Raw genomic sequence first — 14424 nt, 5'->3', positions numbered from 1 at the left:
TCTCTCTGTGTGTGTGTGTGTGTCTCTCTGTGTGTGTCTCTCTGTGTGTGGCTGTGTGTGTGTGTGTCTCTCTCTGTGTGTCTCTGTGTGTGTGTGTGTGTCTCTCTCTGTGTGTCTCTGTGTGTGTGTGTGTGTGTCTCTCTGTGTGTGTCTCTGTGTGAGTGTGTGTGTGTGTGTGTGTGTGTGGTGTTGCAAATTCCCACAAAGTTACTGATGTTGGTTCCTCTTCATTAGAAGAAGATCTCTGAACCAATGCAGACGTCTGATGGACAGCGGACGGTTTCTGTCTTGTCCTTTAGAGATTGTGGACTAACATGAGCCGAGGAACCGACTGAATGATCACCAGGAGCCTCAGGAGGAGGACAGGTATGTTCCTAAAGTTGTTGGGAGAACCTTTCTAATGTCATGAAGAGTTAAGCAACTACGGCACTAGATTTAAACTTTCCAGTTTGTGAAAACAGCGTCTGCCGCAACGGCGCCCCCCTTGTACTATATTTTTATCACAATAAATAAATCATCATTGATGGCATTGGAGCATATGTGTTGCGGATTTTTAAATTTGCATTCTGATTTGTTTACTACGTCCCCGCTGTCAGACATATTGTTATATTTTCCATCTCTGTCTGCTCTATTTATTTTCCCCAAAAAAGGACACAGTGAATACTTTCTTCAAACCCTACTGGACATTTAGTTTAATGTGGTCTAACTAGTAGAACTCCTACCTGATGTCATCACTGGTCTCCTGTCTGTCTCATTCACTCCTTGCCTGTGTTCTTCTCCACTAAGGCATACTGTCAAACAAACATTATGTAATAGATTTCCCATATATCCCCTAACCCTAACCCTTCCCATGTCTTTCCTGATCCACCATCCTCACACCTGAATGAAATGAACTCACTGTTAAATATAGCAGCCTAAACTCAATTCTTATCAGCCTATTGATCGCATCAGATAAGACAACTAGTATGCAATAAGGTTGTGCTGCTGTTGAAATTACATTCACATTTTGGATTTTACAAAGTACAAATATGGAGAGCCACTTAGCACAGACCTTTAGAGAGAGATTTGACCCTTGTTAAGAATTCTCTAAAAGACGTGATCTTCGATTTCTGGAGGAGAAAGGAGAGGCTGGGGTCGAATTGAAAGTTAAGCAAAAGGTTTAATAAAACAACACGATGAAAAACGACAGTCAAAACACAATAAAACATAAAACACTGTCAGCAGCAGACTGCAAACATGCTTCCCCTTGTGGGGACACAGATTGCAGCCATGCGACATGACAAACAATACACTGTAACCAGCGGACTACAGCAGCTTCCCCTTGCGGGGTCACAGCTGAAAGTCTCGAATCTTTCTCCTGCTCCCACATTTATTCCTGTCTCTCAGGATAAGGACACACCTCTGAATTTCAAGTCACAGACTAAAGTTGTTTATCATGGAAGTGTTGATTCTACAGTAATATGCATTTCCTTTGTTCTAATCACGTCTAGCTCAACAGGGGATGGCTCCCCCAAAAAGAGACAACAGTTACCTTTCCTGTGGGGACAATTAGTCATCTACAGCATCTACTTTCATGCTAAATAACCGACATGACCTAATCAATTCTTTAGAAGCTTGAGTTTGGGTGAGGCAGTCAAATGCTGATTAGTGTATTTGATTAGATCTACCTGCAAACTGCATATAACCAAAAGTACATTGTTTTCAAAACGTAAGCATAGTTTTAACTTTTTACAACCTAACACCCTGTAATTACAGCTTGCATGTCACCCAACGGATGTAACTATAGCTTCTATGTCTGACAGCTAATGGTAAAACAACATATATGCACGATTCCTTAGTACCAGAGTTATTGCAGTTATGTTTTCCAGATTATTGTCATCTATTGTACATGCTACCTTATATTTTCCAGTTTTCAGCTCAGCAACCTGGGTTTTGCATATTCTAAGCTAGCTGTAAACCCCCATTTAGCTGCTACATTCCCAGTGTTAGCTAACGCTAGCTAGTCTGTCAACATGAATATTTGCTAGCCTCCAAGCACAGACGTCACACTTTAAATCCTATCTGTTGCCTTTCACCATCCACGTATTTAACTGCTGTTGCATCCCTTGACATGCCATCTCCTTTTCTGGGCGTGGCCATAGTAGGGAGCGCCCCCCCCCCACTGCTCCCTCTTCTACAGTATGTCAAAATTCTATGAATCTTATGAGATAGGGTGCCTACTCAAGCCTGTTAGTCCTCTACATTGTTATATAACATTGAGGAAATGCAGAAATGATTTAGAAACGCACAAAAGTAGCTATATATAGAAAATACCAATTTAGTAAAAAAATTTGTATTTTTTTACCATCGCTTTAGTGCCCCCATGGTGCTGCGCCCCTATGCGCCGCAAATAGCGCATACCCACTTTTTGCACCACTGATCTGCCGTATACCCAACATTCACTTTACGTATAGTCTGTCCCCACCAATCATCGGTTATGACGTAGCCTACTACGCATTGGTCGGTTTTGTGCGGAAAGTTACACCATCGACAACTGACTCAACACAATGGCATCGTTCTCATCATTTTTTACTTCATCTTTTTCGGTAAGGAACAGAGAAGTACAATAGTACATAGTAGAATGACTCAGTTTTGTTGGTCAGTGGCCGGAGAAGTTCCTACATGTACTTACGTAAACTGTTGTAATAATGATTAGTCACTGCGTGCTGCTCTGTGTCCACGTGCTAGTGTGTTAGCATAGCGTCTATACCAAAGAGATACGTTATTTTCCATCTTCTAAACATGTTGTCCTAAACATGTCCATGATCAGACAACTAGATTATTTTATTATTTTTAATATATTGTGTGTCTGTTTTGGCTCTTACCGGAGACGTAAGATGGAAGGCCCTGAGCCAGGCTGCTGCTCGTGGGGACTTAAAGAAACTTATTTTGCAAAAGCTAATGTGTAGGTTATGTTCAAACCATAGACTGTAATATAATTTAAATAACACTTTGGGTTAAATGTAGCACACAATCAAAGGTAGGTGTAAAATATATGTTAAGTGCACTTTACCTAAATGTCAGAGATGACTCGTTGTACGGTCTGTCATCACAATCAGAGTGTATATATATATATATATATATATATATATATATATATATATATATTTTAAATATATATATTTTATTGCAGAGTAAGTATAACTTAGGAGGAATATGTCTTGGTTTTTGGTGCATACATAAACATATTAAACATTAATATGAAATAAACACATACATATAAGTGTTTAAGATTAAAACTAAGAGTCTGTATGGAATAGTGCAGGATGTACAAAGATTAAGAATCAGTGTAACTTCTATATACTGAAACTGGAAGATGTGTGTGTGTGTGTACCCTCCATACACAGCTGGATATTCCTCATTACTTAGTTTCTGTACTTTGTATCTCTGGTATTTCTTCTCTCTGATCTCATCTTGTTTCTTTGTAAATGTGTGAAGTCTTTGATACTAGGCTTCATTTGAAGCTGATGCAATTTCGATAAGTTTACATCATAATAATTTCTTTACATACAAACATTTTTTAACTTATAGTTTTATTTGTGTGTGTTTTGCTGCAGAATTCCAGCCAGAGGACAGCTGCTGCTGCTGTTGCTGCTGCATACGCTGCATACGCTGCAGCCACCGTTGTCAATGCACCCGCCTCCGTTGCCGTTGCTGGTGGTGACGATGATGATGTCATGGAGTGGGAGTCTGCAGGGGTAAATATCTACTAATGGAGTCAGAAAGAGTGATATTGTGTCCTGAATAGTGGCTGTGATATCTTCCTGAGACCCTGTAACATCTGGTGCATTTACATCACAGTAGGACTGGGTTCATGTAATGAGCAGAGCCAGGGGGGCGGATTATGTCAGGTGTACTACAGTTTAAATATGCAATGCATGAACATTTTACTTTAATATCCTTTTCAATCACTCTCTGTGTTGTGCAGGAGGAACCGATGGAGTGGGAATCTGCTGGGACAGTAAGTAACTTCCTGAAGAAATATAATCTGATTGTAGTTATAATGTATGCTTGTGTATGTTGTTCCACTGGTGACTGATCTCTTCTTCTCTTTGCTGAACCTGCAGCTCTTCTCAATGTCGATCGGTGTCGGTGGAACTGTGACTGTTACACTCAACTTCAGAATCCCCTGAAGATCAGAGACAGTAAAGAGTAAGTATCATGGATCAGTCACACAATAATAAATCAAGTTAAGCAAAGTGATTGATAATAGAAGACACATGCTAACAGATGCTGTTGACATATTACAGTACCGTAAGATATTTAAACTAGCTGGATGGTTAAACTCTTCCCCGGGTTTCTCCGTGTGGCTGATCTTGATTTCATCTCCGTGGTGTTACAGGAGCAGGTGGATCAAGTGGTGCGGACCCAACAACTTCAACAACTTCTGTCCTATAATCTACCCGTCATCTCCAAAACTAGCTCCTTATGGCAGCGGATTATGGACTTCTCACCATCCTCATCCTCCTCGACCTGAGTGCAGTCTTTGATACCATCTGTCACACCACCCTCCTCAACAGACTCCATTGGCATCACCCACACTCCGTTAGACTGGTTCACATCTGACCTCTTTGGACGCACTCAGTTCATTCAACTCAAGTTTTTTAAATCCATTCCCTGCTCCGTCACTTCAGGTCACTGCAACTATCTCCTCTTCGGCCTTCCTCACAAATCCCTCCATAAACTTCAACTGGTCCAGATTTCACCAGCATCATAACTCAAACCCTCTCCATCCACCACATCACTCCTGTCCTCCACTGGCTCCCAGTCCAGTTCTACCCAAACTTAGAAACATCGATTCATTCCCCCATTTCAAATAACAATTCAAAACACATCAATTTAAAGCTGCGTAATCCACCTGATGTAAATTGCTTGCCTCTTTCTGTTGTTGTTTATTGTTTTATTCTTTATTTTTTGCTGCTTGTTTGTTGTGTATCCCTGTACGCCTTTAAATAAAATGTATTGTTATTATTTAGAAAACTACAGGATGTCTTGTGTAGGGGCTCTGGCATAAAGTAGTAGAAAAGCAAGGACAGCAGGGTGGGATTTTCCGGGTGGATGCCAGTGAGAATAGTTATACAATTTTATTCTTCTTCCGTACAATTTTGTTTGCACATTAACTCCTTCCACATTTTTCAACATAGAAACTACATTCAAACATCAAAACGTTCAGCTCAAATCAGAATCGTGTGCTATTATTTATAATATTCATCACATTCATAATTTCCGAGATATTCAGTGTTTAGCGGACATTTTTGCTCCATTAAAGCAGATGGACTGAATGTTCGAAGTTGACACATTTTCATACATTTTCAACTGCTAGCTTTTCATTCATACATTCACAGAGAAACTCCATTAACATTTTAAAATGTTCCACATCTTTCATACATTCAAGGTTGGTATTCAACTTTCAAATCCCATTAGTACTTTTGAAAATATTCAGTCTTTTTTGAGGCTTAGAAAAAATGCCTTTCTGCCATTTTAAAATTCTCTTTACCCTGCAATACCATCCACAGTTTTAACTCTTCATACATAACTTTTAAATCAAAATGTAAGGAATCTTGTGCCCTTTCTAACATGTTTCTAACAATAGCAGTTTTGTTGTTTTCAGCTAATCTGGAACATTTTAAAATTTGAATGGAGTTTCTCTGTGAATGTATGAATAAAAAGCTAGCAGTTGAAAATGTGTCAACTTTGAGCATTCAGTCCATCTGCTTTAATGGGGCAAAAATACCTGCTAAATGTTGAATATTTTGGAAATTATAAATGTTATGAATATTATAAATAATAGAAATCAATTCTGAATCGAGCTGAACGTTTTGATGTTTGAATGTAGTTTCTATGTTGAAAAATGTGGAAGGAGTTAATGTGCAAAAAAGTGGTACTGAAGAATAAGAATAAATACGTAGAATAACATAGTTGTGAATGCCTTCACATCAACATGCCAAAACCATCTTTCTGAAGAGAATTGAGGAAGAGGAGATAACTGAGGTAGTAAACAAATTCATAAATAATAAATCTCCTGATTGTGATGATATTGATATGACAATAGTTAAAATATTATAGAGAATTTAGAAAAACCTTTAATATATATACTGTATCTGTAACCAATCATTCCTAAGGGGCATATTTCCCAACAACATGAAAATAGCAAAGATCATACCCATCTATAAAAATGGAGACATGCACTCCTTTTCAAATTACAGATCAATCTCTCTTCTTCCTCAGTTCTCTGAGATATTAGAAAAACATTTTGTTCTAAGAATGGACCACTTCATTGAAGCCCGAGTAGAGGAGATATCGACAGTAATAGAAAATAAGAAATAGAAAATTTGCATCGCTGCCAGAGTGAATAGTTTTGGATCACTTGGCAATTTTCGCGTTGCTTATTTGTCACGCCCCCACAATGGCCCTCGGATATAACTGAAAGAAACATGACACCAAGAGCCTGGGTCTGTCACAGGTTTCTTCCTCCATGGCTATTACCCTTGCCAAGTGTAGATCTCAATATACATCCAGATGAGTATATTGTATATAAGTATACTCATAAGTATAAGCCAAAAAGGCACCAAAAAGGCACCAAAAATGTGACAAAAATGTGACAAAAATGTGACAAAAATGTGACAAAAATGTGACAAAAAGGCATTACAGATGGCTCTAAAGATCCAGACAAAGGGTGTGTAGGTGTAGCTGTGTATATCCCGGTGAGTCTAGCATTAGAACAGGCAGATCATCGTCTAGAACACATGTCATTAATCAAATATTTAGTATATTATACAGAATGCAAATTAAGGGTATGGTTATAAGTTTCATTTGGGTTCCTGCCCATGCTGGTGTGGAGGGAAATGAGAAGGTGGATATTCTGGCCAAACAAGCACTTAAGATTAAATCTGTAGACCTACAGGTCCCAGTGAGCAAAGTGGAAGTTAAAACTTTCATCAGGACATATGCACAAACAACATGGCGCGCGTATTGGGACATTAGTGACACAGGAAGACATCTTTACAATATACAGATGTGTTGGTGATGGGAGGAAGGTGGGCTTTAAGCGTAGGGAAAAAAGTATCATTACTCGTCTCAGAATTGGCCATACAGGTCTAAATTATTCATTATATAAAATAGGCAAACATTCTACTGGAAAATGAGCATACTGTCACCAGCCAGACACTGTTGAACACATTCTAATTCATTGCAAGGACTACAACACCCAGAGAGACCTTTTTCAGACACTTCGTAGGCAGACCACCACACCTTTTCACTGTCAGGACTTTTGTGGAAAACAGCCGGCAAGGTATATAACTATATTATTAAGTTTTTAAGAGAACTTGATTTAGTAAAGAGGATTTAGGTTTTAATTTGTTTGTTTGTTTATTTATTTTTTAAATTTTTTTTAAATTTCTTTTATTTCCTTTAATTTATTTCCTGCATTTATCTCTCGTTCACACTCCTGTCCAGTTGGTGGTGGTAATGCGCCAATAAACCAGAAAGAAGAAGAAGAAGAAGAAGAAGAAGAAGAAGAAGAAGAAGAAGAAGAAGAAGGCAGCACAGATCATAGACCACACATGTGTCAAACTCGAGGCCCGCGGGCCAAATCCGGCCCCTTGCAGATTTAGAACCGGCCCGTATATCAATTTGGGTTCATAATACATTTTGGCCCTCCTAGTTGTGCGCCAAACCAAAGACACAGGAAAGTGTTTTTTAAACTGCATTGAAAGCAGAATTTGGCAGATTTGCTGACTCTGAGACTCAGAAATTTCCCCAGAAGCAGCAGAGAGAGTTTTCATATTCAGGCTGAGAAACAGGGTGTTGTTAAAAAAATAGTTTTTCTTGATTTGCTAAATTCTACGACGGCTAAGGAACTCTTTTGATGACATTTGTAGGGCTTCATGTCAACAAAAATGTGACAAAAAGCAACAAATTTACAAAATGGTGACAAATGTCTGAGAAAGCCACAAAAACGAAAAGAAAACAAATGAGGAAAAAAGCTAACAAAATGTTTTAAAAAAGTGACATGCAGTAACAAAAGCACGCCAATAAACTCTCCATGTCTGGCCCTTGGTGGGATTCTCTTTTTCCAGTGTGGCCCTCTGGGAAAATGAGTTTGACCCCCCTGTCATAGACAGTATATATAATGGACCACCAGACCCCATGTCTCTGGACGGAGACCAGTGAAGGATGTTAGAAGTCTCTTTCCCGGTGCTGGCTGAGCGTTACTGAGCAGCCTCCAACTGAGCTTGAAGACGTAGATGTGACATGAGCAACGTGTCTGAAAGTGTGAAGTCTTCTGGTAGCTGTGCCGAGAGAAATCTCAATCATTCCCAATCTTACAGAGACGGAGAGTGTAGGTATATGTAAGGAGATAACATAGACACAGGCTAATTACTGATCACTAACATGCTAGTTAACATTAGTAATTAAACCTAAACAGCTAATGGAAGTCCAAACTGCCTGAGAGCTTCTCCTGTACTATACGGTAATTCCTCTACTGTGTGACAGTAAGTCTCGTGGTTATGACCCAATCGTTAGCCTATTTTTATAAAAGCGTCTGCTACGGAGCCATAACGTGAGGTACAAGGTAATGGAGCCTTTTATACATTGTCGTGTTTCTTTAGAAATAAACAACGGACAAATAGAGTCTTTAAACGCTTCAGATGTAAAGTTATTCTCTGTCAAAGTGACGTCAGAATGAATGGGAGTCAATGGTATGCTAATGGGTGGTGATGGCTTGGTAGCATCAGAATGGCTCCATAGGAGCTACACGTTCTGAAGCGAAGCTTACCCCCTTGGTTATAACTGACGTTCTCAACTACAGTTCAGAGCTGTTTGAACTCCAGAAATCTGTTTACAATTATCTTAATGAATAATGCAACAAGGACGAAGCCTGTAAACTGCGCTGTTAGTTTTATTCAGAATGAAATGGATCCGAATGAGAAACTTAAAAAAACCTTGACCCTGGCTGATCCCTCAGCTGAACAGTGGGGGGAACAGATGAAGGCATCACCAGAACCAGAACCAAAGCCCTGGAACCATACAGGAGACTTTCTGGTCTCCATCACCTCATTAATCCTGTCCTTCTCCACGCGTGCCAGTTTACCTCCCACTCAGGTCAGTGCAAGACATTCACCCAGAGCTACGGGAGGAGCTGGAGAGGCATATAGCTTTCTACCCACCCAATAAGGCTAATACATTAATGATTAAAAAAACACAAATGCTTGATGACCCAGCTGCTCTAGTGTGTGTGTGGGGGGTGCTTCATGCACCCCAGGATGGCAGAAGTCTGTTCATTCTCTGAATGGGGGTTAACAGAAACCCCCTCTCTCCTCGTCGGGACCTTTTGGACCAAGCCCCTAATCACACATCCCTACTGGACTATTTCACTGCCATAAAGCTTCTTACACAGAAACACACAATCATCTTGGTCAACTTGAACTACTGTATGTAATATCCTGTATGGCATCACACCCTCTTCTCTCCCTCAACACACACACATACACACACACACACACACACACACACACACACACACACACACACACACACACACACACACAGAGGAGACACACACACACACACATATACACACACACACACACACACACACACACACACACACACACACACATATATACACACACACACACACACACACACAAGACACACACACACACACACACACACACACACACACACACACACACACACACACACACACACACACACACACACACACACACACACACACACAGACACACACAGACACACACACACACACACACACACACACACAGACACACACACACACACACACACACACACACACACACACACACACACACACACACACACACAGACACACACACAGCTTCTTTTGCAACAATTCTTACAATAAAAGAAATATGTCAACACAGGAGAGGTAGGTGTGTGTGTGTGTGTGTGTTGCAAATTCCCACAAAGTTCCCTGTTCCTGATGTTGGTTCCTCTTCATTACAAGAAGATCTCTCAAGCAATGCAGACGTCTGATGGACAGTGGACCGTTTCTGTCTTGTCCTTTAGAGATTGTGGACTAACATGAGCCGAGGAACCGACTGAATGATCACCAGGAGCCTCAGGAGGAGGACAGGTATGTTCCTAAAGTTGTTGGGAGAACCTTTCTAATGTCATTAAAAGCTGAGCAACTACGGCACTAGATTTAAACTTCCCTGACAGACAACAGTTTGTTAAAACAGCATTTGCCGTACACCCAAAATTCACTTTTCATATCGCAGATGAACAGATTTAGTTGTGTGAGATGTTACAGGTGGAATAGACTTCTTTAGGTTTCTACGTATAGTCTGTCCCCATCATACAACGGTTACGAAGTACTACGGATGTGACGATATGACGTACTACGTACAGTATGTGACGATATGATGTATTACGCATGCGTCAGCCAACGTTAGTTAACGTGTGAACAAAAGATTTACAAACACGAGTCACGACAAAAGGCTAAAATGGAATTTTTCTCACCCTCTTCTTTGGTATGGAATTGTTTCATGTTTTAAACAATAATGAACAGACAAGTACGATAGTAGACAGTAGAGGGTTCCTGCATGTACTTATAAAAACTGTTGAACTGTTAGTCTCCCTCGCTGCTCCGTGTTAGCTAAGCTCTTAGCATAGCATCTATACGAGAGAGATACGTTATTCTTCGTCTTCCAAACATGTTGTGTATGTGCTTTATTAGATTATATGTTGGGAATATGCTGTTACAACATGTCCATGATCAGACAACTAGATTATTTTATTATTTTTAATATAATGTGTGTCTGTTTTGGCTCTAACCGGAGACGTAAGATGGAAGGCCCTGAGCCATGCTGCTCCGTGTTAGCTAAGCTATTAGCATAGCATCTATACGAGAGAGATACGTTATTCTTCGTCCTCCAAACATGTTGTGTATGTGCTTTATTAGATTATATTAGGGAATATGCTGTTACAACATGTCCATGATCAGACAACTAGATTATATGTGTCTGTTTTGGCTCTTACCGGAGACGTAAGATGGAAGGCCCTGAGTCAGGCTGCTAAGCTAAGCTAATGTGTAGGTGGAGGAGTTCAAACCATAGACCGTAGTATAATTTAAATACTACGTTGGGTTAAATGTAGCACAGACAATCAAAGGTAGATGTTAAGTATACGTGAAGTACGTATACTTTACCTAAACGACAGAGATGACTCGGTGCACGGTCTGAAATCAGAATCCGAGTATATACACAGTACAGCACAAAAGTTAGGACACACCTTCTCATTCAATGCGTTTCCTTTTTATTTTCATGACTATTTACATTGTAGATTCTCACTGAAGACATCATTATTAATAAGGGAAAAACTTCCACTAATGAACCCTGACAAAGCTCACCTGTGAAGGTAAAAACATTTCAGGTGACTACCTCATGAAGCTCATTGAGAGAACACCAAGGGTTTGCAGAGTTATCAAAAAAAGCAAAGGGTGGCTACTTTGAAGAATCTAAAATATAAGACATGTTTTCAGTTATTTCACACTTTTTTGTTAAGTACATAATTCCATATGTGTTCATTCATAGTTTTGATGCCTTCAGTGAGAATCTACAATGTAAATAGTCATGCAAATAAAAAGGAAATGCATTGAATGAAAAGGTGCAAAAAAAAAAGAAGGTGCCAACTTTTGGATATATATATATATATATATATATATATATATATATATATATATATATATATATAGTTTATTGTATATTATTGTTTATTGTATATTTTTATTGTAACTATATATATATATATATATATATATAGTTTATTGCAGAATAAGTATAACTTAGGAGGAATTTGTCTTGTCTTGTCTTGTTGTTGGTACATACATAAACATATTAAACATTAATATGAAATAAACACATACATATACATGTTTAAGATTAAAACTAAGAGGCTGTATGGATTAGTCCAGGATGTGCAAAGATTAAGAGTCAGTGTAACTTCTACATACTGAAACTGGAAGATATAAAGGAGTTTGTCTGTGTGTGTGTTTGTTGGTGTGTATGTGTGTGTGTGTGTGTGTGTGTGTATGTGTGTGTGTGTGTGTACCCTCCACTACACAGCTGGATATTCCTCATATTTCTTAGTTTCTGATATTTCTTCTCTCTGATCTCATCTGTGTTTCTGTGTAAATGTGTGAAGTCTTTGATACTAGGCTGCATTTGAAGTTGACATAATAACAATAATTTCTTTAATCTTAAACATATTTTTTAACTTCTAGTTTTATTTGTGTGTTTTACTGCAGAATTCCAGCCAGAGCACAGCTACTTCTGCTGTCAATGCACCCACCTTCATCCACACCATCACCATTGCTGCTGCTGATGATGTCCCTCCCATGGAGTGGCAATCTGAAGCGGTAAGTATCTACTAATAGAGCCAGAAAGTGTGTTATTGTGTTCTGAATAGTGGCTGTGAAAGCTTCCTGAGACCCTGTAACATCTGGAGCATTTACATCACAGTAGGCAAGGCAAGGCAAGGCAGCTTTATTTATAGAGCACATTTCAGCAACAGGGCAATTCAAAGTGCTTTACATAAAACATGAAAGAGCAGTTATAAAAGAATTAAAAACAATTTAAAAGACAAGAATACATTTTACAGTGCAGTATAAGAATTTAAAGAACTGAGAGATAAAATATGCGACTAAAGAACAGTTAAAACAGTTAAACATGTAAAAGCAGATAAAATAGGTTAATTGAAAAAAGGACCAATATGTCAGACATTTCAAGCAGTTCGGTCCATATCTCTGGTTCATCTCACCAACAATGGGTCCTGATGCTTCACATGGAGGATACATTCCCCATAGTTACAGAAGCTTTAGTTCTTCTTCAATGCAGTCGTCACCACAAGGCTTAGTTCTTTTCTTCGGCAAACCTTGCAAAACCCGGAACGGTCTTCAGACCGTCTCTAATTGTCAGGAAATGTGCTAGTTTCGTAGACTATTTTGTTCTTAATTTAATAGTTTCTCAGACTATTTCTGTTCAATTGTAATTGTTTTGGTCGTCAGACCCTTTTGTTAGTTATCAAACTAACTTTGTTGACAGTCCACAGCCTGCCTTTTCTGTAATCTATTGTCACACCCGTATCAAAGAAATAATCAGAAATATGTCCATTTCTGCAAAATGTCACTGGAATAATCATAAATTCAATTCTATTAATTGATCTAACTAGAACCCCAAAGAACTGAGAGATAAAATATGTGAATACAAGTTACAGTGCAGTATAACAAATTAAACATTAAAGAGTAGGACTGGGTTCATGTAATGAGCAGAACCAGGGGGAGTGGATGATGTCAGGTGTACTACAGTTTAAATATGCAATGCATGAACATTTTACATTTTTCAATAACTATGTTTGTTGTGCAGGAGGAACCGATGGACTGTGAATCTGCAGGGACAGTAAGTAACTTCCTGAAGAAATCTGATTCTAGTTATAATGTATGTTTGTGTATGTTGTTCCACTGGTGACTGATCTCTTCTTCTCTTTGCTGAACATGCAGGTCATCTCAGTGCTGACCAGCACTGTGAATGTTACACACAACTGCAGAGTCTCCTGAAGATCAGAGACAGTAAAGAGTAAGTATCATCAGTAAACAGTCACGCAATAATAAATCAAGTTAAGCAAAGTGATCGATAATAGAAGACACATGCTAACAGATGCTGTTGACACAACACAGTAACATGAGATATTTAAACTGGCTGTTAAACCTCATATTGGCTCTTAAAGGACAATTCCTGTGCAAAAATGAACCTAGGGGTTAATAACAGATGTGTAGCCACTCTGTCATTCTCTGGGACATGTTTTCATGCTAATCTAATGGGTTTGTAGCTTGAAGCTAGCGCGAACCGCTGATTAGCTTACAACGCTAGTATTCGGGGCACAGGGAAAGTAAAAACAAATTGCTATTTTGTACCACTAAAAAGGCTCCAAATATCACCACACTTCAGCGGTAGCATAATGAGGGTCCCTACATGTTAACCCAAGCATTGAGAACTTTGTGAGGTGTATGAGGGAGGGAGAGAGGGGGGGGACGGGAGGAGGGAGGACACCGGGAGGGAGGGGGGCAGGGAGGGAGCAGGACGGGATGGGCGGGAGGAGAGGAAGGAGGGGGACCCGGAGGGAGGGGACGGGGAGGGACGGAGGGAGGGGGAGGGCGGGACAGGGACTGGGGGAGAGCGGAGGAGGAGGGGGGACGGAGGGGGAGGACGGGGGGGATGGGGGAGGGGACGGAGGAGGAGGACGGAGGGGGACGGGGAGGGGGGAGGGCGAGGCGGGGATGGGGGGGGACAGGAGGGGGGACGGGGGGGAGGGAGGGGACAGAGAAGGGGACGGAGGGAGGGA

The 14424-nt window shown here is 39.9% G+C and overlaps 2 long non-coding RNA genes across 2 annotated transcripts; both read left to right on the top strand.

The window, feature by feature from the left end:
- Positions 1–235: 235 nt before the first annotated feature.
- On the top strand, positions 236–4003 carry LOC120551677. Its single transcript, XR_005637901.1, has 3 exons — positions 236–366; positions 3597–3737; positions 3968–4003. It is a non-coding gene; the product is annotated as an uncharacterized LOC120551677 (long non-coding RNA).
- A 6025-nt stretch (positions 4004–10028) lies between these two features.
- Positions 10029–13995, top strand: LOC120550668. Its single transcript, XR_005637761.1, has 4 exons — positions 10029–10159; positions 12332–12442; positions 13449–13481; positions 13583–13995. It is a non-coding gene; the product is annotated as an uncharacterized LOC120550668 (long non-coding RNA).
- Positions 13996–14424: the final 429 nt, after the last annotated feature.

The sequence above is a fragment of the Perca fluviatilis genome, chromosome 21, assembly GCF_010015445.1.
Source record: "Perca fluviatilis chromosome 21, GENO_Pfluv_1.0, whole genome shotgun sequence".
NCBI classification, from domain to species: Eukaryota; Metazoa; Chordata; class Actinopteri; order Perciformes; family Percidae; genus Perca; species Perca fluviatilis.
The sequence above is the reverse complement of the archived record's forward strand: the minus strand, read 5'-3'. Positions and strand labels throughout refer to the sequence as shown.